Below are 25955 nucleotides of genomic sequence, written 5' to 3'. Positions count from 1 at the left end.
TGTAGATTTACAATGCTACAAAATTTCTTGATGATGATGAGCCAAATACCGCATAGTCAGAACTCCTGACCTCCACTGCTTTGCTAAGACCTCACCCTGAACAGTATGTGGGGCAGTACTCATGGACAGTTGTTTGACTTACATTTGTGAATTTGATACTTAAATTATTGGATCTCAATTTTAAAACAACATCTGTATTTGTAGACCCCTGCACCCACACATTAACGGGCTCCATGTATGTGCATATAAGCCAATCCATAGAGTTGAAACTCTAATTTCCATGTAGGCTAAGAATATCTTAAAAATGTGTACATCATCAGGATGTTACTGTGATTCCGAGACAGCCTGAAAACGCATTTTCATCACTCCCGAAAAAGAAAACTATTTCTACGAGTATGTAAAATGCAAACACCATGACATCTGCAAGCTGTAACTATGCTACCGTGTCTTTAATTAGTTTAGACTTCACATTTTTCTCTTGCTTTCTGTTTAACAAACCTATGAATAGATGATAGAAAAAAATAAAGTCTATGGGAAAAAAACCATGGGAATGAACTAATTCTCCTGTCACTCAAGTAGTTACAAAACAAGCTAAGCATTTATTGAAGGTGAATGTTAATGACTAAGGAAGCAGACAGATGGTTCAACTTTTCTTTAGGTGGTTCATCACGCTTTATTATTCACAGAAAATTGTCTTTGATAAATGGATGCAATGTTAAATGGATATTCAGGCAACACACTGCCACCTTTAATTACGGTCAAACAGGATATCTTTGTCTGATACATTTCTGACACTGCAAAGACAACTTCATTACCATACCAGAGGCTGTTGGAGTATATTAAAGTATATCCTATTTCATTGAACTCCAAAGTGGAGTGTAGTTCAACAGTAATCCAGGTTTGTATTAGGGCAATGTTTTAATGTTTTATTGTTACTCTGTAGCTAAGACCTTTTCTTAGTATGGGCACTGAAGCTGCAAGATCCTGAACATCTGCAGCCCAGTGGCATATTAGGGGACAAGCAGGGGAACACCAATAATTGGGTTATTAGGCTGTGCTGTGGTTAAAAGTATATTGTATTAGTGTGAAGCCTTGTGGACATAGTTCAGCTAAATGCAGAGTTTTAGTTAAAAGCTCAAGGCCCAAGAAGTTAGCCCCAGGTCATGAATTCTGCATTCTCATTTTGAGAGAGAAAGTGACAAGCGTACAGTACACCACATTATTACAAAAATAATTCTGCCATGAAGGGGCTTGAGGGGCTTTGGCAATCCGGTAACTAAGCAGTTAGGCTGCCCTAACATATAGGAATTAAGAAAGGTTTGACATAGTTTATTAATAGTAATTATTAGAGGTGTGATCATGGACACTGAGAGTGTCACATATGGATAAAAGGCAGGTATTGATCTTGTTATGGTCAAGGAAATTGCTCAAATGTGGTTGTGTATCCAGTAAGTTATATAAAGAAGGGGTATAAAAGATCCAATCTAGTTCCATAGTTTTGAGGTTCCTTGGACTCTTGAATTGGTATCAACTGATCTGTGTCCTCCTGTGATGCTCCACTGACCATGTATTCATCTTCTAATTGTTGTAAGTTTTCTATGATACCTTACAGCTTCAGAGTATTTGCTATGTATGAGGCTTTTCTCTGTTCGGTCATATTGATGAGTGGAATTATATGGTTTGTTTGTAAGGGTGGAACTGAATACATATAGCTCAGTCAAAATCAGGTCAATCCTGCAATGAAAGAGAAACATTTCTTAGAGAATCCGCAGTGTGGGAAAGAATCTGTGTTAATCAACGGATAGTATAAGAGTATAATTATTAATATACAGTGTGGAAAATTATATTTTCTTTATTTGATCAGGCTACAGGGGGAACAGGTGAAGGGTCTGTGACCAGTAGATAATAGTCCCCTCCAGATGGTTGAATGGAAACTAAGATTCCTGAGTCTCACTATTCCTTTGCTGAAACCCAGTAGCAAAGTTAGTGTGTCTCATCCCCCAATAGTGCTGGTCAGGATGACAACCTACTATTGCTATCAGCTCCACCCTTATCTCAAGTGGCAGAAGTCTATGCAGTGAAACTGAATATTCTAACCTTGCTGATATGAATCATACGGGTGCTAATATGATGCCATGTGATGGAATTTCTGATTTTTTTCAGTTTTCTCTTTTTTAAACATAGGAAAATCACACACAAAGTGACACTAAAAGACATTATTAAGGTTGCAAAATCAAACACAAAAGTTAGAAAATGCCAAAATTAAGGATGCCGTGCAACCTTAATATGGCCCCCTTGTGCATATGCAGTATGATGCAGTCTTTAATTACATAATCACATACTATTTTTCCCACAGAACCCCTGCCTCATCATTGCACAGGTGAATGTGCTTTGATAATGAATTAGGGTTGTGAAGTGATGGAGGCTGTTTGTCTGTAGGACCCTTGCTTGAAACAACCTTAATTCTGGCACTTCCTAACTTTTTACTTTTGAGTGCTTCATGTTCTTTTAACATTGTTTTATTCCTTTACATTTTAATTCAATTACACAGAAAAAACTAAGAAATCCCCTGTTATTTCGTGTGATAGTTAAATTTAATTTATTTTATGTCACCACTGATTTTTTGACTGTCAGTTGGAAGTTTGGATTCTGGAATACAGTTGTGCAGAAAGCAATGGAATTATGATGTGTGCTGAGCCTCTGGAATCACAGGGTACATGGGGCCCTGATTAAGATAAACCTGTATTGCTCAGTCTTCCTCAGCAGCAATATTGATGTTGAGTAGCAGGTTCATCTACACAAGATACTGAAACATTTTTCCATGCCTAAAATTACTGAAAAATTACCATTTTCAGACAATGATATAACAAAACACAGTAAGGAAGATCCTCAGTTGATGTAAATTATAATAAGATCACTGATGACAAATATTACATGAAATAACACAGGGTAGATACAGTATAGTTTCTGTATTTTTCTGTTCCTTGTAATGAATATATACTGGGGAAGATTTTCATAGCTCCTTTGACTTCAGTTACAAAGCAATACTAATTGAGATGTCGTGTGTCCAGAGCCTGGTTTTCCTATAGACGCACTGGAGATGCACCAATGTAATGAACACAGGTGGAATTGCACTGGCTGGCAAAGAGAGCAGAATTTGGCCCCAGTGAAACAAGAAGTATATTTTCTCAGTGTTTCCAAATTATTTTACTATTTTTTTATCCCCTGCATTTTGAATTTAACTTAGAATTTAGCTCTAAATCAAAGAGACAGTCTAACTTATAACTTCTCATTTCTCGATGACCCTATTTGTGTTAGTCTCAAGTGCTTTGTGCTTTTGCTCTGGATCATGAATCTTTTTTTTTTAAATAACTATTAAGAGAAACTCAACCTTTAACTTGTTGCACTCCTATGGCATAAGGTCCTATGCTATATTAATGCTTAACTGTTGAAATGTGATTTTTATTTTCTCATTTTTCACCTATTCCTTAACCAACTGCAGCAGATATTTGCTGGCATTGAGCTGCAGCAGTAATATCTGCAGGCAATTTTCACTTTCTTCTTACACCTCTTATTAAAGGCAATCAGTTCTGGATCCATCAGGCAACTCCTAGTCTGGCATTACAGTGAATATGATGAGATATTTAATGTGTATTTCAGAATCCGTTGCCTTCATATTAAGTCCAGGACCATTTTCAGCTATCTGATCACCATTTGCAAGGGCAGCATGCACCTCTAAAAAATCCCCCATACAATTGAATTGAAAGCACAAGTCTCAGTATCTACCTTACTGCAGGTGGAAATTAGGTGTTTAGAGGGTGTAAGTCCTCAGATTTGTACCCACAGTTGATTTTGTTGAGTGAAAAGCAGGTGACAAATTTGCAGATGCAAATTGTGCATGCAGAAAGGGAAGTGGAACCTTTGTTCTTTTACAAGTTTACCTCATCTAAATCGAACACCCACACCTTCAGATTTATAACCAATTTGATTTGGTGAAATATGCTGTGACAGCACAAACGAGATGTGTGCTATTTGTCCTTTTAAGCAATCAGTTATACATAGTGGAGGAAATATTCTGGTTGAGATTTTTCAAAACTCACATTGGCCTAACTCTGATTTCACTGAAGTAAATAATTAAACTCCCACATATTTCAATGGGAGCAGAGTTAGACCAGAGGTGAAAATCCCACCCTCTACACCTGACACAGTTGTGGATGACATTTTATGTGGTCACTCTTAAAAAAAAAATCTGGACAACCTGGTATCCAGTACCCATGAATCTTCCACCAGATGAAGAAAAACCCTGCCTTTCCTTTATTTATTATGAGGAAGAGAAATTGAATGGTTCCTGTGAGGTCGTCTGGCTAAAATGAACTGACTGAAACCAAAAGAAAAGTTAGTCTCTCCCATTGGATAGAAGATCAGGAGAGCTAGATTTATATGTGCTATCTCTGAAGCATGAATGAACCAGTTTGCTCACTGCCATAAGGTGATATGATTCAATTTTCTTTAACTGGGTTGTGCTTGTTTATTCCAATGGGAAATTTTCAGACAGAGCTTCTGCGCCGAGTTTCTTTATAGAAGTCTTTATGCCCATGAAGACTTCAGCATGTTAAAATTCAAGCAAACCTTGCTGCATTTGTCAGTAGGTTAAAAAAGTTATTCTACTGTGAAAATAGTTTCTTTGAGGTTGGTCTATACAGGGAGTCCTCGGAACTTATGACACAATTGGTTCCTGAAAATTGTGTTGAAACATTGTAACTCGGAACCGCAATTGACTCCATTGCGGGACCAAGCATCGTAAAGTCGAAAACAATGGTTGTAAGTCGAATCAGAGTGTCACTCTAGAAGCATCATAAGTGCCATTCATCGTAAGTCGAATATCGTAAAGTCAAGAACTGCCTGTAATCTTCAATAGTTCTGGACAACATAACAAAGTCCCAGGAACTACTATCTTCCTTAGTGATGTTATTGCTACCTTGAGAGATGCATTTACTATTTGTATAATATGTGGAATAGATGCACCAATTTGGATAAAGTAAGAAAACCTGTTGAACTTTTGGACCAAACTTTGAATCGCTGCTGAACCAAAGGGGCATATTGTTAGAATATCAGGGTTGGAAGGGACCTCAGGAAGTCATCTAGTCCAACCCCCTGCTCAAAGCAGGACCAATCCCGAACTAAATCATCCCAGTCAGGGCTTTGTCAAGCCTGACCTTAAAAACCTCCAAGGAAGAGGATTCCACCACCTACCCAGATAACCCATTCCAGTGCTTTTTGTTGTTTGTTTTAGGTTTGAAATAGGTATTTCTTCCCATTATTTTTGATTTTTTTGCACAAAAATGTTTCCAGATTCCTCAATGCTTCGATGTTCTAGAAATGAAATTAAATCGTTCATAGATTTTTTTTTAAGGCAAGAAGGGGCCACTATGATTATTATTGCTAAATTTTTTGAAAGCACCTAAAGTGACTTAGCCTATGATCAATTTTCAAAAGTGACTTGTGGACTTAGGCTCCTAAGTCGCACCGAAAGTTAACCCTAGAGGTTTGAATAAGTTTCAGATCAACTTCCAGATTTTTGGGTGGTTCTCTGAATCAGGCCTCTAAATCTTTGCTTGTATGCTCATCATCACTAATGCAAATTAGGTTAAATGGATATCTATAGAAATGCTAGATGATATTCAATTTAGTTATTTCCATACACACATGATTTTTTAAAAATAAGTTGTTTTCAATAGCATTCCTTCCGTGCTTCTATAACTTAATTTCAAAATAGATCTCCATTTGTTTGCAGTGAAAAATATACATCCCTGATACTAACATATTTTTCATGTTAACGCATATACCAAAATTGTAAAACTGTCCACACAACTCCTACTGCATAATGTATAACCTCCACTTAATGCACAATATTGAGTTTTGCATACTACAATTTGACTTCTTTTATTAGTCCTCCTATATAACTGCTCAGCATCTTGTGGGTACCGTATTTCAGACAAGCTGAACTCTTTTTCAAGCTGGACAGGTAGATATTTCTAGCTAATTTCTATTATAAGTGGGAATTCAGTTTCCAGGGAATACATTATCAGAATTACTTCAGAGAGTTGTGTATATAATTGTCTCGCATCATCTTTTCATGGTTATTTTTTCTTTGTTGCACAAATGAAAATGAAACATTTTACAATATGTTGGTCATATTTGCGAAAACTAAATGAAGTAGATACATTTTTCAAATTTCTTTTGTCCAGTGTATAGGACACTGATCGGGAAGTCAGGAGGCATTGGTTTTGCTCATGACTCTTCAGTCTTCCACTGGAGAATTTGTGTGGCCTTATGAAAAACTCCCTTATAGTTTAATAGAAAATAACTTTTTAAAGGTATTTGGCACCATTCAAAAATATAATTAACTATTTCATCAGTACATTTGTGCTGTAAAATCCTGTGATTTTTTTTTTTTAAATCTTGCTATAAAGGGTGCAATTTTCTTATAAAATCTGTAAGTTCTTCCTTTCTATAGAATCCTTTAAAATTCTATACTTTATTAGAAGTAATGAAGCATTTCTATAACTTATAAAAAGAAATTTGTGTGTGTGAAATTTTCTTCTGGTATTTTTAAAATACTTTTCACTAGACCAAAAGTTACATTTTTCTCCTCTAGTGAAAAGTTGTTCTTTCAAACAAACACAACAACCATCTCCCCTCCAAATTACACACACACAAACACCCTCAACCAACCAAACAAAGCAATAACAGAGGAATTGCACTACTAGATATCTGTTTAATATTTTTGAAAATCCCACCTGTAAAACTCAAAAATGCCTAAGACGCTTAGGAAAATATGTCCTATTGAAATTCAGTTGGACATCGTTCCTAAGCCATTTAGGGAGAGTTGAAAATCCCACCCTCGGGCACATGGATATGAATTTCGGAGTTTAACTTTAATCTCCTTTTTTTGAAAACGTTGACCTTGAAACCTAAGGGTGAAATTCCCTTGTCAGTTACTGTGTTATTTCATTACCTGTAATGAGGTTACATATATAAATGAAAGCACATTTTGTTGCAATGAATTTTCCTTCCTTTTTTTATTGTCATACTATCTTTCTCAAGCTACTTGTACTTGACATATTTAACATGGGTAGGATTTTTGATGTGCTTAAGTAACTTAGCTGCACAAATGCCATTGCAAATTAAAGGAAATGGAACTTTTCTTCCTAAGTCTCTTAATGGTTTTTGAAATCACCGCACCAGTTTTTTGGGGTGGAACGGGTAGACTGGTGGTAGAGCAGAAACCTTTCAAGTCATTTCTATCACAATATTCTAGACCTCTGTGTTAATGTAACACACAAGCACTAATATAGGTAAACTTTTGCCCAAAGTAGACTCATCTCTGCCACTCAATTTTTTAATTTTTAAAGTTTGGTTTAATTAGCACATAATTTCTCTTTTTCAAAGATTTCCTGAAAGTCATTTCCAAACCCTCATATTTATAAGTTCAGGTCTCATTCTCAAGGAGTGATGGTAATCATAATGATAAGTCCAGAGTTTGTAACATATCTCTATAGCTTTGGGTGTTATAAAGTCATAAAATATCTTCATATTTCCATTTTTATAGTATGAACAAATCTTTCTGCAGTGCCGGACAGCTCATAGGCAATCATCCCTTCTCACGTTCTCAATCAGCAAATGGACTTGTATAAGTCTTCAAAAGGCTAGAACATAATGCAAATTTACAGAAGAGAATTTCTAACTGCCATGATCAATAATGAATGTGATTTCCCGTTGGGACTAAATCCACTGATCCCCCTCAGTTTGATGCATCATGTATTATATTCCACAGCTGATCACATTTTCAATCAACAACGTCCTATACTATAGTGATTAGCAAATGTCAAAAGGGTTGGTCTCGATAAGTCTGGAAGTTAGGATGCTTAGACAGACATCATATGGGATATAAATCTGATAAGTATTTTCTTTTAAGGAGTCATTCTTCCACTGCCAGCACAACTATCTCTAATTATAGCCTCCGCTCAAATCAGTATAATAAATCTATAATTACTTACTTGCATATAACTACCTAATCTGTTTTTTTCTAATCTGTCATATCTGTATATTTTATGCATGGAATGGCCATTTGTGAAATTACTCTTAAAAAAGATGATTCGTTATTCACTGAAATTACGTCTTTGCTAGTAGAATCCATTTTGAGAAGCAGTGTAGTTGATGCCTAAGTATTGGCCTGAGTCGAGAGGTTTTTTTTCCTGGCCATGTCACTTTGTGCAAGTCACTTCACCTTTCTGTGCCACTTCCCGCCCCCCTCCAACCCGCTCTGTTTGTTCTGTTTGTTTAGATTGTCAACTGTCTTTACAGCAGGGATTGTCTCTCCTTTTCTGTTTTGTATAGTGCTTAGCACAACGGGACCTCAATATAAATTGAAGACTCTATGTGCCATTGTAATACAAATAACTTAATAAACCATCATAGTCTTATTTACCCACAGTCTCAGTTACCTAATGATGATGATTGTCAAAGCCTGATTATATGAAATCAGTGGGAGTTGAGGATACTTAACACTGTGTGGGAGATGATCTGTACCTTGAAGTGTTGGACCAAACTAAAATCATTGTGGGCCAGCTTGTGATACCCTCACTCACTTTGATTAGAATCCTACCCCGTATGCAGTCCTATTTACTTCAGTGGGGCTATTTCTGAATAAGATACTACTAAGTTCTTTTGTATCAATGTTAGAAAGGTCTAGTATGGGCAATTAGTGCTACTTCAGGTTCTCAAATTAAACTGATCTTCCTAAACCCATTGAAAGAACACCCTCAACTTTTCTCTATCTGGGTCATTGGTAAGAGTATTTTTGACTTAATGAAATCCTGGCATGATCACTCTCTCTCTCTCTCTCTTTTTTTTTTCCCCCTATCTGGACCATTTTTCCTCTTTCATGCTCCTTTTTCAGTTTCACACCAATAAGCAGCACAAAACTGAAAGGGGGATTGTGGAAAGCTTAGTCTTCATGAATATGTGCCAGAAAAGGCTTTTAAAATTCAAGGCTCAAATACATGTCAAGTAAGGCTTAATGGCTTATTTTAGGCTTTTTAAATTAAAAAAACCCTTTTATATACTGTATACAACATATTACTTAAAATATACTGCAACAATTTCCAGGGATAAGACTCCCTGAATTATTTCTCTTTTTAATGAAAGTTTGTGCCTTAAGGTAATTTTTGTGATGGTTCCTTCTTGGTTCCTCCTGTAAGATAACCACAAATAAAGGGTAACAAATAAAACTTGATTAGGGATTTCAGCCAAAAACCACCAACACAAGATAAGGACACCTTTCAGTATCATTCCAGAGGGTAGGACTGGCAGATTTACAGGTAAAGGAACTGTCAAGAGAGGATACAAATTTGGGGACAAAGGTTAATGTAGCTCAGCTTGTGAGCAAAATTTAAGGTCAAGTTCAAGGAAAATAGTAGCGTAGACAGAGGCACAATGTCAAAAGGCCGCCTTACTAGAGCTGGGCTAATTTTGGCCAAACTTTTGGCCATATTTGGGTTGACTGAAAAAATTCACAAATTTGGGTTGTTTTTTTTTTTTCCTGAATTGTTTTAGTTGAAGGGGAAAGGTTGGATTTCTACAATTTTTTTAAAAAATGAAATGTTTTGATTTAAAAAAATATTTGAAATATCTTTTTTTGTTTTTAATTTTACTCTAACCTTTTAAAAATAAAACTGAAGAATCTGAAAACAAAATGGGACATTATTTTTCAGGTCAAAGAAAACAGTTTTGAAGCTATTCTTCAAAAAAAAGAAGCTATTCTTTTTTTTTTTTTTTGGTTCACCAAATTTTTTTAAAAACATTTGTTATGGGTCAACCTGAAACAATTTTTTTGTTTTGGTTGACCACTGAACCAAAAAAACTCCCCACCATCCCTCCAAAGCCCCCCAGTTATTTGCATAGCTCTACTTCTTTCTTAGGCTCTGAAGCATTCAGTACTAGGAAGTAATAATTAAAGCTGCAAAAATAATTTATTTAATGAATTTAGCCTCTCTTTATGCTTGTGGAATATGCTTGAACATATTGCAGCTTTCTTGAATGCATTCATTATTTGGATATTTGTCTGAATTCTGAACTCTTGATTGATCATGATTATTCAAAATGTGAGCCTCATTGCTTATTTTTGATTGGCCATATCAGTCACATGGTGATGTGTTTATTTTTTTCAAAGAGCAGCCAAGTAATTCTGTCTTGAATAGTTACATAGGCAATTTTAAATTCTGGTTTCCATGAGTTTTGGCACATGACAGAATTAAGACTTACTGCATAAGTGTCTTGGTAAAAGTGTTTAGGGAGATGCTTAGTGTTGGATAGTATTGGCTCTTAATATGTATGTCAGACATTTCTTTCCTGTGTTAATTTTGATAATCATTCAAATAAAGTACCTGTTTCTATGTAACTATACCTTATAGTGTATGTTTGTGAAAATCAAGACCTTAATGCTTAGACAGTGTGATGACTGACCCTCTTTAATACTGAGAATCAATAGATATCACCTACCCAGTTTGTGCCTCAGTTTACCTAGGCTTTAATACTATTTACCTCACTTGGCATATTGGCTCTTTAATACCTACATAAAGTTAAATGTTAAACAAGCTACTTCCATACTTGGCTGCATTATAAATAACATACAACCCAAATCAGAATTTAAAAATGCATTTCGTAGTTATGAACAATACAAATAAAACCCCCCACAAAAGTGAACTGCATCCACTTTGCAGGTATAATCTGGAATGAGATGGTTACTTTTATTTTACCTTCAAAAAAATCACATCACTGTTTGATTCATTTTTTTAAAGTCTCATAACATTTTAACTTTCGTGGATAATAGCATAATTAAAATCAGGCGATGAACCATAAGATAATTACTTTCTTATTGGTTTGAAATTTCTATCACTTTATTATTATTATTTATTTTTTTATTATTGTTTATATTGTCGTAGCATCTATAGGCCCCAGTTGAAATCAGGGTCCCATTGTGCTGTAGAAAAACAAATAAGTAAGAGACCGTTCCTTTCCTGAAGTGCTTACACGACAATAGCAAGGATAGATATTGGGTGGGAGAAAAAAAAAAAAAAAGCACAGACCGATTAGGTAACTTCCCTGAGGTCTAACAGTTTAGTGGCAGAGGCATGAACAAAATTCAGGTTTCCTGACTGCCGTTCCAGCACACTATCTATCAGATCATGCTGCCGCCTTTCACCAATCCAAATAAAGGCAGTGATATTGAAGTCCTGGTATTTTTGTAATGTTATTGCTAGAGACATTTTCAAGTAACAGAGTCACAAAAAGAAAAGGAGGACTTGTGGCACCTTAGAGACTAACAAATTTATTTGAGCATAAGCTTTCGTGAGCTACAGCTCATTTCATCAGATGCATTCATTCACTTTGTTCAGCTTGTGATGTATTTACATACTATACAGCTAGACATATATTGTCTTCTTTGATTTGTAGTAACTACAGGTCATAAAGAGTGATTGGGGGAACTCAGGTTAGGGATATATCCCAAAGTTGGTGTGCACATCCAAGCTTTTTTTAATTTGGGAGCTGGACTGGAAATCAATGGTTGTTTTGTTCATTCCCGTTTCAACTGGAGCCAAAGCCAGGAGAGGAAGGATGGTCCAATGGTTAGCCTATGATTTGGGAGATCTGGGTTCAACCCCTTGCTCTACCATAGTCTCCAATCTCATCCCCATTATGCTATGATAGACATGCCCATCAAAATTTCACCTGGGACAGTTACCATGGTTTTCTTGTGAACTGATCCTGTTTTTTTACCAATGTATTTGTAATTTGCAAGTGTATGTTAAATAGATTCAATTAAGAAATTGCATCCTAGTATTTTGTGAACTGTTAGCTTCATCTCTATGATTTGCTACCTAAGACATCTGATATTGTTTCTGCTCCCTGATTGGATGACTTAAATTTTAGATGGCATCTTATGACTAATGCACTTTCTGATGCAAATTTTTCAATGCATATTATGTTAAAATGAATGAAACTTCTTGGATTTGCACACATTTTCATGAATAGCTTGGTAGCTGACTGAACACTCACCATGAGTAATATGACCCCATGAATAAAAGTAGTGAATTCACCACTTTAAGTCATAAAAATATTACTGACTCACTCTTTTTGTACCATTCAGCCCGTACCAGTTCTTATCAAGGTTTTTTAGTCATTTTTACCTTAAATTAGAGGGGAAGGAAAATTTATGGACAGGCTTACTTCCTACGACAAATGGAAATAAAGGAGTATATATTGCGGTGTTTTTGAAATGTATGGTAGTATTGATTTAAGCAACCAGCCTGGGCAGTAATTGTATGTTTAGTCTAAATTGTCTGTGTCTGCTTCTGAAAATTCATAACCTGTAGTAGAAATGAACAATGTCAGAGAAAAGCCAAGCATGTAAAATCAATCGACTTGCTGGCTAGCTACCAAAACATCTTTATTTTCAACAGCATTGTTCAGCCATGTTTTACACCTATTTGTCGATGAACTGATGAGGTATAGCAAAGAGGGTGCTGATGTTAATACCTTATGAATATGCATACGATGAGATGTATCTAGAGAAGATTCCCTTTTGGTAAAATACCAACATTTATATTTAGGGAGCCTTTTTGGTCTCTTGTATTTAGTAAGAATGACAGTTGGTGATGTGGGCTAAAAGCACTTATCAACAAGGTTCTTCTAGGTATTTTTGATACTAAATATTGATCTTCCTAGACACATGTTAATTGAATGAGACACTTTAATTTTAGCCTATTAAATATTCTTTAATAAGATAGCGGTAAAGTGTGTAACACTTGGGGAAAAAATATCATATGTTTGTTTGAAAGTCATACCCTTGTTTACAGTGGTATTTATGGGCATTTTGGCAATATCATTTAAAATACTTGTAGGCAAAGGGCCAGATTCTGTACTGACATATACTAGTGTGAACCTAGACTAGCTCTACTGGCTTCAATGGGCTCTTTTTATATTTACAGCAGCATATGTGGAAATACAATCTGGCCCCAAACTTAATTGCTACTAAGCGATGTACTCTTATTCAAAATCATATGGCCCAAAGTCATTAACTGATTAACTGGCTTGTGAAACTGAAATCATTTTCTGACAGTGTTGTTTTTCTTTAACTTTATTGTTTTAAATTTAAACATTTTTTTAAAAAAATGCTTTATTTTATTGGGCTTTAACACTGAGAGAGTCCCATCAACAGGCAGGCTATTTTGCAATGCCTTCATGTAGCATTGTTATGATGCTAACAGCAATGAAGTTGGTATTCTGATCAATTTGATCTGAGAAAAACATGATGCAACTATGTGATCCTTTTCAGGGTTAAAAGATAGGAGGAGCGGTTGAAGTAAACACTGTCTGTGTCAAAGTTCCTTCCCCACTCTGAACGCTAGGGTACAGATGTGGGGACCTGCATGAAAACCCCCCTAAGCTTATTTTTACCAGCTTAGGTTAAAACTTCCCTAAGGTACAAACTACTTTACCTTTTGCCCTTGGACTTTATTGCTGCCACCACCAAGCGTCAAACAAATATATAACAGGGAAAGAGCCCATTTGGGAACGTCTTCCTCCCCCCCCCAAACCTCCCAAACCATACACCCCCTTTTCTGGGGAAGGCTTGATAAAAATCTTCACCAATTTGCATAGGTGAACACAGACCCAAACCCTTGGATCTTAAGAACAATGAAAAAGCGATCAGGTTCTTAAAAGAAGAATTTTAACTGAAGAAAAAAAGTAAAAGAATCACCTCTGTAAAATCAGGATGGTAAATACCTTACAGGGTAATCAGATTCAAAACATAGAGAATCCCTCTAGGCAAAACCTTAAGTTACCAAAAGACACAGAAACAGGAGTATACATCCCATCAGCACAACTTATTTTATCAGCCATTTAAACAAAACAGAATCTAACGCATATCTAATTAGATTGCTTATTAGTCCGTTACAGGAGTTCTGACCTGCATTCCTGCTCTAGTCCCAGCAAAAGCAACACACAACCGAGAGAGTCTTTGTTTCTCCCGCCCTCCAGCTTTGAATGTATCTTGTCTCCTCATTGGTCATTTTGGTCAGGTGCCAGCGAGGTTATCTTTAGCTTCTTAACCCTTTACAGGTGAAAGGGTTTTTCCTCTGGCCAGGAGGGATTTAAAGATGTTTAAGCAGCTGCCCACCTAGACTTTTGTGGATCCCATTCTTAGGTGCCTCTCTCTCCCCACGCATTGCACAGAAAGCCGAGGGTTTCTGGATTCTGCTGAGTAGCTGGGCCCCTAAAAGTTAGGCATTCCAATGCCTCAATCCCTTTTGTGCATCTGGGCCCAAGAATATGAATTCACTTCACATAGTCTATTGAATAGTCATCAGGTTTTGATCACTACTGACCTGGGTCAAAGGCAATTGTCATCTTTACTTAAGTCAGTCACTTAATTTTATTCAGAATCACCCTGTATATTGCATACCTTTACCTAATTTATTTAGAATCATACTATATATCACACATTTAGGGCTTGTCTTCATTGCACTGTTAGCTCAAGTTAAAACTTGAGTTTTGACCCATACCCAAGTTCCATCCACACACAAAAATCTCTAGCTCAACTTAAATGCTTTAGGCTTGAGCTAGCCAGACTGGCAGGAGGTGGGTTGGAAATCGAGTGCTTCTGATGCTCAAGCTAGCAATGGTGTGGGGATAACAACTGGAGTGATAGCTCATCCAATCATTCTGTAGTGCAAATGTTGAGTCACAGCATGATCACTCTCACTTGAGGTAGACTAGGTCTAGCAGAGTAACTCAAGTGTACTAACTCATGTTAACTGTTGCAGTGAAAACAAGTCCTTACAGCAAGTATTGGTTATTTCCATCTTGTATGTTTTTAATTAACATCTCTGAAGTCTGTTTGTAAACCTGGCTATGAAGTAGACAAAACCTTAGCTCTCTCCTGTGTCTGCAATAATCATTAATTAGCTCAAAAAGGGTAAAAATCTTTCACTTAGTATGATATATTGTATTAAGAAATCTTTTGTTTTCTTCTTATCTGTCAGAATCTGAAAATTTCCTTTGCCAAAAATAAACTTCTTGTCAGGAGTTTTTGTAGACATAATTATTTTATCTAAAACTGTCCAATTATGAAGGGTGTTTATTAGAGCTACAGTTTCAGCAATCTGTAATTCAGCTTTAGCATTGGAAAAAGGAAAAAGATTATAGTATACAGTCCTACCTCTGCACACATATTTCCAACATTTGCAATAAGAACATAAACAGTGAGGCCAGGTCTACACTTAAAAAAGTTTTGCCAACATAGCTATGTTGGGTAGGAATGTGAAAAAATTATAGCCCTCACCAACATAGATAGGACAGCAAAAGCCCTAGGTTAGATGTAGTTACATCAGCAAAAAAGTCCTTTTCATTTGAGGAACTGGTATTAACTATATTGGCAAAAAATCTGCACAAATTAACAAGGAAATTACATAGTTATTTGCATCAACATTGTACTTCAGTCCTAAAAGGGTTACTATCACAATTTTTGTTTAACCCTACTTACAGAAAGATGATGGGAAAACTGTGACAGCAAAACAATGTGTTAATAACTCCTTACTGTTTTGTAGAAATATTTAAAGAACTTCTAGAGTTGTGCACGTTGTTCCCGACATCATCAGTGACGCTGGTTCATAGACAGAATAGCAACAGGCAGCCATACTGACTCCTGCTTTACTAGAAACACAGCAGAGCAGGGCCCCAATCTTGCATTCTGAGTCACTTGGGTAATCTCTTGAACTTGTACAGAGCCTCACTGAGTTTAATGGGACCCCATGCAGGTATAAAGGTTACCCAGGCAAATCAAATTGCAGGACTGGACCTAGGAAAATTGTTGGAGAAAGAAAATTTATCATCCATTCACTGTAAATGGAAAACAGTGTATTTTAAATTATATTTGCTGAAAAATGTTTCTTCCTACTTAAAAAGTCTTCTCTTTTGCCAAGATTACCACAGATTGGTTAAGTGAGTTTTTCCTTGAGATAGCTGGGAATAATTTTGAAACATTCACCTTGTGAACAGGTTCTCAACTTGGGGGTCATAAATAGATTTCAATCGGTTCACAACCATCCTCTTTGCCTTTCTGGCTAGACAGGAGGAGAGTACAAAACTTTCTTTTGTTTGTAACATGAGATAATAGTACAGAAGTGGTTGAGAACCACTGACTCAGTTTGTTTCATGTGTTTTAGTACATCTAGTAGTTTTGAAAACAGCACTTCCTAAAACAGTTTTCAACACAGGTTGTGGCCAGCAACATTGACAAACTAGAATTAAATTTAGATAAACTTCCTATGAATGAGATAAATTAAAATTAGCCTGAAGAATAGTCTCCCAAAGAAAGTGGTGTAAGTCCCATAATTTGTGCCTTAAAGTTATACTGGATAAAACAATTGCCTCATCTAATTGGCTGCATTGGTTGAGGCACAAGTCCACTAAAGTGGCAGTGAAGGGATAATATCTGAAAATCACTAACAGCTGTTACAGACCATATTAGAAAGATTCCCATTAATAAGATTGGTAAAGAAGAGGACAAGGAATCAAATGCAAATGTAAAATATCCTAAACTATATGATCTCTAGTGCTTTCTGTTACAGATTTCTGCAGGACAGGAGCATTTGGAGTGGTGTCACCCAGGGCAAAACTCCTTACCATCCCAGAGAGACTGACATGTCTATAACTAGCTGCAGTGGTGGAGAAATGAAACCAGAGACAACTCAATATTCCTTATTAAGGCCCCCATCCTGGAAACATGCATTTGCTTAACTTTAAGCACATTAGCAGTCCCATGAGACTTCATTGAGGGGCTTATCTTCAGTGCCTTACCCTTCCCTTTATATTTATGACAGTCTGTATGTGAAATATTCTGAGTTCACACTGGCAAATATCACACCTCTGAGAATCAGCTGGTGAACAACTGGGAAAATGATTGTTATGCAGACTATTGTCAAAAAGGACTGTAACAGGGCCTGCCTCCTGATCATCTTCTTCTTGCCGGTACTCTGCAGTACCCTGCCTTTGTTTCCTCCTCTTCAGGGCCCTTAAGAACAGTACCATTCACAGTATTTCAAACAAAAATACCCCTTTTGGATGGGGGTCTAGTTTATTTAATCTTGCGGTCAGTCTCCAGTGGCCCTCAAGGCCCCAAACCCTTCCCATCTTGACTAATGGAACCCCACAGTCCTCCCTCTGGAGCTTTTGCTGTTCTTCATCCTGGTCCCTTTGATTTGCCCTTCACCAGTTCAATTCAAGCTGGCAAAAAAGTCAGTCATGAACAGATCTCAATGGTGTCTCTTCCCTAATAGCCCAAAACAAACATCAAGTCTATACCAATTTTAAACTGGGCCCCGCCCAGCCCTTCATTTCCCAAGGTGGTCTGCCTTCCTTCCTTTCTTTCAACCACCATTCCCAGGCTTTATGGGACTGAATCTCAGCCTTCTGGCTCTTCCTTCCAAACAAGGACTTCCCTGCAAGAGCCTTTCCCGCTCTCTGCCGTTTCCTGATCCCCACCCCCTCACAGCTTCCTGCTTTTTGTTACAGGGAAATCACCTGATCTCTCTTAGGTGTGGCTTTTTCAGTAATGAGGGTTGGCTAGCCCCAGGCCCTCCAGCCCATAAGGGGCAAACCACCCTGTTATAAGATAATTCTGCAATGAGCTCCTTGTGGGCAGTGGTTGACCAAAGGGTCAGAAAAGTCTAAATGGAATATGTTTGAATTTCTGAGGTGCAGCAGGCTGTGATGGTTCTTGCTTGTAGGCTGCATTAGTGGCTTCAGCCTGCCCGCTGGAGTGCCCTGCATCCTACCTCTGGATTTCCAGTGGAAAAGAGTTATAGGTTAGTGCTGTTTAGTGATGCAAGAGACCTGTAACTGTTTGTTCTTGCTTTGGTGTAACAGTGTGCCTGGTTCAGGGAGGCTCCTGATCCCTTGAATAATTTTGTACTGGCCTTCAAGAATACTTCATTTATATAGGAACACAGGAATTGCCATACTGAATCAGACCAATGGTTCTTCTTGTTCAGAATTCTGTTTCTACAGTACGGAATACCAATGGCTTCATGAGGCACAATGCAAAACACTAACCTTCCCATCACAAAGTCCATAGAGATTGGGATGGGCCTTGGAACATAAGGGTTAACATTTACCTACAATATTTTTAATCTTATATATTATAACTGTGGATTTGGACCACATTCTCAATTTCACGGATAATTATCCTTGATTTCCTAGAAATCAAGGATAATTATTTACATTGATTTGCTCTTATGCCTAGCACCTGAACTATGGTGAAATTACTGTTCGTTCAACTGGCAGAGGGGATAACTATTTAACATTAGAAAGAGATCTTTATTGCAGCAAGCCTGACACTGCCCTTGTTTATATGAATACCCAACCAGAATTAGCGGATGTGCTGTTGGGAGAGACCTACTAACCTTACTAGAGGTGAGAATACTATTGTCTGCAATGTCCCACTTCAGTCATAGGGATGGAAATGGGTTTTTTTTTCCTCTTATCAAATCATGAATGTTCACACTTACAACTCTTGTTTGGAGAGGGTAAATTGGATAGAGAGTTCACCGCTTCTCTTTCTAAATCATACACACACACATACTTGTGGTTTCCAATAAGTGTGTGTGTCTCTTTTCCATTTTTGAATCTTGTGCTTAGTAGAACTATATGACCTGGAAAGCTGCACAGATGCAGACCCAAGGAAGAACACTGATCCTCCATCACTTGATATATGAAAGGCTTCAAAAAGTTACAGAAAGGACATGCTGCTGGACATGATGGTATTCCACCTGCGCTGCTCAAAGGTGTCTTGGAACCACTGCACATTGGCCTGCATCTTAAAAGTGTGGGCATCAGACAAAGTACTAGCAGAATGGAAAGCTGGCATAGTGTCCCTGTAGGAGGGCAAATTCCACTTGTTTTAACCCCTGCTTGTAGTGGCTAATTAAGTGTTGTGGAAGGAGAGAGAACAGCTTTCTTTGTGGAGACTAATTTGGGTAGGGGTCCTTTCAGCCTAGATGGTTTGTTCCCTGACTCCTGAAGCATCAGTACACACTATCCAAACAAAAAAGAAAGATGTCAAAGAGAGGCGAGTTAAAACAAATTAAAAATAAAATAAAATGAGTCACATTCTATAGCAAATTATTCTTGTATGTTCTGATGATTTTAAGCAGAGAATAAGACTTGGCAAGAGGCAAAGGGTAGACAGCACAGGAGTGGAGTCAGTGGAGAAAAGTAAGCAAAATAAATGGGTTTTAAGGAGGAGAGCAATGATGCTTGTCACTCTGACAGAGGAATATGGAGTGTGGGAGGAATAGATGAATGGAGCGACAGGTTGCAAAGAGTGGGCAGAGTACAGGGGACTAGTTGGCAATCAGTGAATGAATAGCTGTTGTCAAGGTTCCTTCCCCACTCTGAACTCTAGGGTGCAGATGTGGGGACCTGCATGAAAACCTCCTAAGCTTACTTTTACCAGCTTAGGTTAAAACTTCCCCAAGGTACAAACTATTCTACCCTTTGCCCTTGGACTTCCACTGCCACCACCAAACATCCGGGTTTACTTTTTGAGAAAGAGTTGTTTGCAAACGTCTTTCCCCCAAAATTCCTCACCAAAACCTTGCACCCCCTTGCCTGGGGAAGGCTTGATAAAAATCCTGACCATTTTGCATAAGTGACCACAGTCCCAAACCCTTGGATCTTAAGAACAATGAAAAAAGCATTCAATTTCTTACAAGAAGAATTTTAATATAAGAAAAGGTAAAAAGAATCACCTCTGTAAAATCAGGATGGTAAATACCTTACAGGGTAATTAGATTCAAAACATGGAGAATCCTCTAGGCAAAACCTTAAGTTACAAGAAAGACACAAAGACAAGAATATTCATTCTATTCAGCACAGTCTAATTTCTCAGACGTTTAAAGAAACCATAATCTAACGCATATCTAGCTAGATTACTTACTAAGTTCTAAGACTCCATTCATGATCTGTCCCCAGCAAAAGCATCACACAGACAGACCCTTTGTTTTTCCCTCCCTCCAGCTTTGAAAGTATCTTGTCTCCTCATTGGTCATTGTGGTCAGATGCCAGCGAGGTTATCCTAGCTTCTTAACCCTTTACAGGTGAAAGGATTTTTCCTCTGGCCAGGAGGGATTTTAAAGGTGTTTATCCTTCCCTTTATATTTATGACAGCTGTAGATAGAGCACAGTTGTCAAAGTCTTAATGGTGAGGATAAGTTTGAACTTAATGGAGAAAGAGACAAGGAGCCAGTGAAGACACTTTTTGGGGCAACGTGGCATGGTCAGTGTTGCAATAGGGGAAAATCATTTTAGTTGCACAGAAACCACTTCACCCATCTCTGTACAGCAGCTGTACAAAAGAACTGGGTAACAGTTTAAGACAGGAAGTGAAGAAGAACGTTGTATCCAACTGAAAATGCAGGGGGAATTGCTCTAGACAGAATATAATTATCCACACTGATATTTAGCTCTCGTCAGAGATAGCAAAGGAAATATCATGTTGTCAGGCCCTCTGTCTTGTCATGTGAAAGATGACACCTCCAATATCACTAAGTCCCACACTGGGCACACCATAAGAGTTCCACATCCTGGATCACAAATCTCTGATCCTCCTTAGGTTATAAGACCTGGCAAGATTATACAGGGTAGTATGACTGCACGCTTCTACACAGTCTGATTAGAATGCAACTTAAATTTTCCCATATAAATGCAATTGTAATGGAAGAAGCTAGGATGAATTCTTTGTTCTGGAGATTTATATTAGGGGAAACCAAGCTTTAGATTTTTAAAAAAGAAATCTCGTTGTTGTAATGCGGAGTGTTACAGTCCCCGTTTCTGAGAGCAACACCTTTTATATTTTTAGTGAATATTTCACAACTTATCTTGTTAAATTAAACTCACAAAAGCTATTCTCACTCAACTCGCTAAAAAGACACTTAGAAAATATTTTGCTCTGGTGCTAGGTGAAACAAAAAGAACACTTTATCAACTTACCGTCTGTATATTTATTGTTTCAAGTAGCAAGAGCGCAAGAAAAAGCATAAGAAAACACACAGCCTCATGTTGATTCCCCTCCCACCCAAGAGTCCCCCAACATCTCTCAAGAGGAGGAAAAATATAACATTCAGTAAGTATAGTAGTTTAATAGATGCTGGTAAATTTCGGCATGGTATGTTACATCCTTAAGTACTTCCAGAGCCCCGAGAAATCCTAACTATTCTCTACCCCATGTTATTTATTTTTGCCAAGAGACTATTTGATAAAACCTCCACAAGCTGCCTGATATCTAAAGATCATGTGTGCCCATGACTTTTATTATTATTTATCATGCTCATTATGGTAAAGTCTAAGGGCCAATGAGATTGTGAGCCCTCACGTTGGTCCTGTACCAAAACAGAGTAATAGAAAGTTCCTGCACCCAGGAATTTACAATCTAAATAACCAAGACAGACGGAAGATAGTGGAAAGGGATATAACAATCAAGCAGAGTGAACCATGTGTAATGCATTGTCAATGTCATGTTAGTGTATCTTCATGGATATTTTTATTATTTTTTTTTAATTTTTGGGATGAGGTTTTCCAGTTCCACTGATGGTGGGTGCTCAGCACTCCTGAAAAATCTGACCAAATATTAAGGACTTTTCTCAGGACTCAGTCTTGCACCCATTGTAGTCATTGGTGAATCTCCAGCTGACTACAGTGGGTGTGGGATTAGGCCCTCAGTTAGAATCCATGGGAGTTTGCCCAAGTAAAGGATGGGAAAAAATGGTTTAAGAGCCACAGAATTTTTGCTCCTCCTAAAAAGAGATTCTACAGTAGATTTGTATATCAACTAATAATTAGAGTGGATGAATTTGATTTCCAATAAACTTACTTAAACTTACTTAACAAGACATTTCCATATACAGCTCCTGTTTTAATGCATGATGATTGTAGTCAGATTGTAGTTTATTTTACAAAGCAAAGTAACTTCTCATTGGCACAGAAATGCCTGCTGAAAACTACGTATTTGATCAATTTCAAGTTGTCTGCTAAGATGCTTTTCTTACAATAGTATCTATGCAAACCATTTCCACCTCTACTAGAGAAAATGACTTCCTAGCAACAAAGATGCTCAGAAAATGCAAACTCATTTTATGATTATGCTTGCAATGGATGTGTTCCAACACAGCCAGATTGTTATGATGGTAAAAAGATCCTAAGTGTATCACAAATGCAAATATTTAAATGAAATCAAGATACCACCACCACCACTGCTTAAATACAGCAGGCATGGCTGATACACAGTGGCAAACAGTAAATAAAAGCTAGTCTGCTACAGTTTATATCAAGAAAACATATTAAATAGAATATGATGTGCAGTTTCACATTTATTTCAAGAACAGGAAATCTTTATCACTTTGTCTTATTTTATTATTCCAGTCCCTGACAGCAAAAGGAGAACATAACTAAACTACTGCCAACCAAGTAAAAAGACATACTTGCCATAGAAGCAGAAGGCCCCAACTCGCTCCCAAAGAAATCTATGCCCATTTGTGACCGGATCCAAAGTCCATTGAAGGCAATGGGAGATTTTCCATTGACTGCAGTTGTCTATAGATCAGATCCTTAATTCCCTTGTACATCCACATGGATATAAAAGTGGGATGATAAGACGTATAGTATGGAATAAAAATCATGAGTAAAGGTACTGAAGATTCATCTGGGTATAGACTATCACAGATGAACTCAAAGTTCTCACATTTTACACCAGTTTTGATTTGGGTTAAAATTTTCAAAAGCCCCAAAATCCCACTGAAAATCAATGGACTTAGAATCTTAAGTCACTCCAGGTGCTTTTGACAATTTTATCTTTCTTCTATAACTGATTTTCCATCCCTAAGTGACATCAATGAGTCTAAAATAATCGTGGAAGTTACACATGCAGTTATCATGACTACATGTGCAGACTGACTATTTGCATTGGTGAATGGTCAGATAAAAGCTTAATTGCAAGTGCAAATATTCTCTTTTCTCATGCAGTTGCAGTAATGATATACAAATTAGGTGTTCATGTGTGTAATTTAGAAGGTCAGATTCATGGGGTGCTTGTATTTTTAATTGCATATGATTGTGTTGCCTTTTGCTGCTACTCTTGCAAGAAGATAAAATCTTAATACTATTGAAAATACTAAGTCTCCTTTAGCCCAAGAGATAGTCCTGTGTTACTGCACACTATCCTTTGTCTTGGTCCCCAAGGGGCATGTATGTACATTTACCTGGTAACTGTGATGTTAGAGTTGAGTGAATAATTGATTGTTCAGGGTCATAGCCAAATTGAATAATAATAATAACTAATAATTAATAGGTAATTTATAAATAATAAATATTTGTGGTTAACCCAAAACAGATTTTTTTTTTCTTCATGAAAGAAAAACATAAACATTTTGTTTTGGGTCAAACCAAAGTTCCAGTTGACCCTTTTGTTGTTTTTTTTTGGGGGGGGGACTAGCAACAGTTTGAAACAAGATTTTCTGTTGGCTTCAAAATGAAACATTTCCACTTTTTTAACCCCCCCCCCATTTTTTTTCTGCCACATTTGCCTTTTTTGTGTGTGAATGAATTATTCATCCAAAAATTTTGCCCAGTTGTATGTGGCGTCTTCATGTGCAGGCGTGGATTATTACTCATAAAGGCTCACATAAGGATAGATTTGTATCTGATTGTCCCCCACATGGCAATGAAGTGTATTGTCAAATCACACAGATGATCATCCCATGCTAGAAACAGTTGGGATATGGGTTACTTTAAAGTTGCTCTGCAGAGATAGTTTCACAATCATCATTTTTTTGCTTCAGTTAGATGTACTTTTAGGAGACTTTCATAATAAGGTCAAAACAAGGAATCTGTCTCTAATTTTTTAAAGATAACTGATAAGAGTCCTGGGTACTCCAGTATGTTCCTATGTAATTAATTATTGTCACACTAGCAATTAGTACTTGCTCAGACTGATCATATGATTCTATTGACTTCAACTGAGTTCCATCATGTAATTTTATACCAGCTGTGGATCTGGGCAAATAGTAGTAATAGAATCCTTAGGAGATAAAGGTGGTATGGCTGTTTGAAATGTTTTGTGTTGAACATTGTAAGGGTCGGCCCATGTTCTGAGTGAGAAAGCATGGAACATCCATTTAGGGCACTGTGTGTACTGAAATTTAGCAGATGTTTTATTGGCTCTGTTTGAACAATTACTGGCAGGACTACTGCTGAAGGGAACACTTGTATTAAAATGTTGCGTGAGTGAGTCTCTTGTACATCAATTATATGAAATAAACTCTCATCAACATGTGACAATAGAGATGTAGTTGGCATATAGTTAGAGGTATGTGAGACCGAGTGGGTAATAAAGGGCTGGCACTGACATGAAGAAAACAATGAGCCAGAGTCAATGCAGCTTAGTCCCCGGTATAGAAAAAAAAAGTTGGCAGGGATGGGGATTGGTCAGGGTGGCCAAGGAAGGCTCAGAATTGGCACCTTAAGTGAAAACTCTCTGGCACAACTTGTATGGTCTCTAAACTGAAGTTGTCCACCTGCAGAAATCCCACAGGAGGCCAACAGTAGTAACAACACCTGCTGGATGAATCTCTCTTCATATTTATGGGGGCCTCACTAGGCAAAACCCAGTGAACCTGGCCCAATAGCTGTCTGTTACCAAATGTATCAAACATTGACAGAATTTTGCACCATCTAGATCCCAAAGTGATCAAGCCCCCCCCCCCCCCCCCCAAGATGAAGTGGAACTCACAGGATGCAGAAAATAGCCCAGAATTTGTAAATCTTTGTACCTGCTACTGAGAAAATCCTTTTGGCAAGCTTCACCTCTTATGCAAAACAAACAAAAAAAAATTTGTATTTACCATAGTGTGTGTGGGCCTGTATAACATCAGGTCCCCTTTGTGGTAGGCATTGCACTTAGTGAGAGAGAGTCTCTTCCCCGGGAAGCTTACAATCTAAGCATACAGACAAAGTGTGTATTATTACTATTCCTGTTATACAGATGCAGAAAAGAGAAATTAAATAACTTGCCCAATATCTCAGAGGAAGTCTGGCAGATCTGGGACCTGAGCCCAGTTCTCTGTTCTGAGAACCAAACAAATGCCTTAACGACAAGGTTATCTGTTCTTCCCGCTCAAGCAATATGCAGCCCCCGATGAGGTGCAGAATAATGTATCCCACTTCTGTTGTTCCTTCAGAGCTACTGTAGCTAGTAGCATTCACTGACTTACTCTAGCATGTTTTATACTTTATTCATGTGTCATTTGAGGTGTCCTTTGTGATCCGCTAATTTAATTGGATTTTTTTTCAGTGTACCATTGTTTGTCTCTGGTACATTGCAAACATAATTAATTGCATTAGGGAGCATTCTTCCTAGAATAATAATAAAAGAAATTAGAATATGCCCATTTTCTCTATCTGCTTAAGAAACTGTGTATTTATACTCTTGAGACAAGGTAGGTGAGGCGATATCTTTTATTGGACCAGTGCTCTGTGTAAGCTTGAAAGTTTCTCTTTCACCAGAAATTGATCCAATAAAAGATATTACCTCACCCACCTTGTCTCTCTAATATCCTGGGATCAGCACAGTTAAAACAACACTGGGCACTATTTATACTGTGTACTTTTTTTTATGCAGAAGTCCTAATGACCACCCCAACTTTCTTTAGGTTGCAGAGATGTGCCATATATATGGACCACGTTTCTCTATTTAGATTTAAATTTTCCTCCTCTTCAAAATTTCCTGTCTCTTCCGTAGTACCACTTAGTCAGGCTCACTAAACTTTGTGTAATGC

The 25955-nt window shown here is 37.4% G+C and overlaps 1 long non-coding RNA gene across 1 annotated transcript; it reads left to right on the top strand.

Moving 5' to 3' along the window:
* Nucleotides 1–4507: 4507 nt before the first annotated feature.
* LOC122456705 lies at nucleotides 4508–19858 on the top strand. The gene is made up of 3 exons (XR_006275717.1): nucleotides 4508–4520; nucleotides 10000–10008; nucleotides 19680–19858. It is a non-coding gene; the product is annotated as an uncharacterized LOC122456705 (long non-coding RNA).
* Nucleotides 19859–25955: the final 6097 nt, after the last annotated feature.

The sequence above is a fragment of the Dermochelys coriacea genome, chromosome 14, assembly GCF_009764565.3.
Source record: "Dermochelys coriacea isolate rDerCor1 chromosome 14, rDerCor1.pri.v4, whole genome shotgun sequence".
NCBI lineage: Eukaryota > Metazoa > Chordata > Testudines > Dermochelyidae > Dermochelys > Dermochelys coriacea.
The sequence above is the reverse complement of the archived record's forward strand: the minus strand, read 5'-3'. Positions and strand labels throughout refer to the sequence as shown.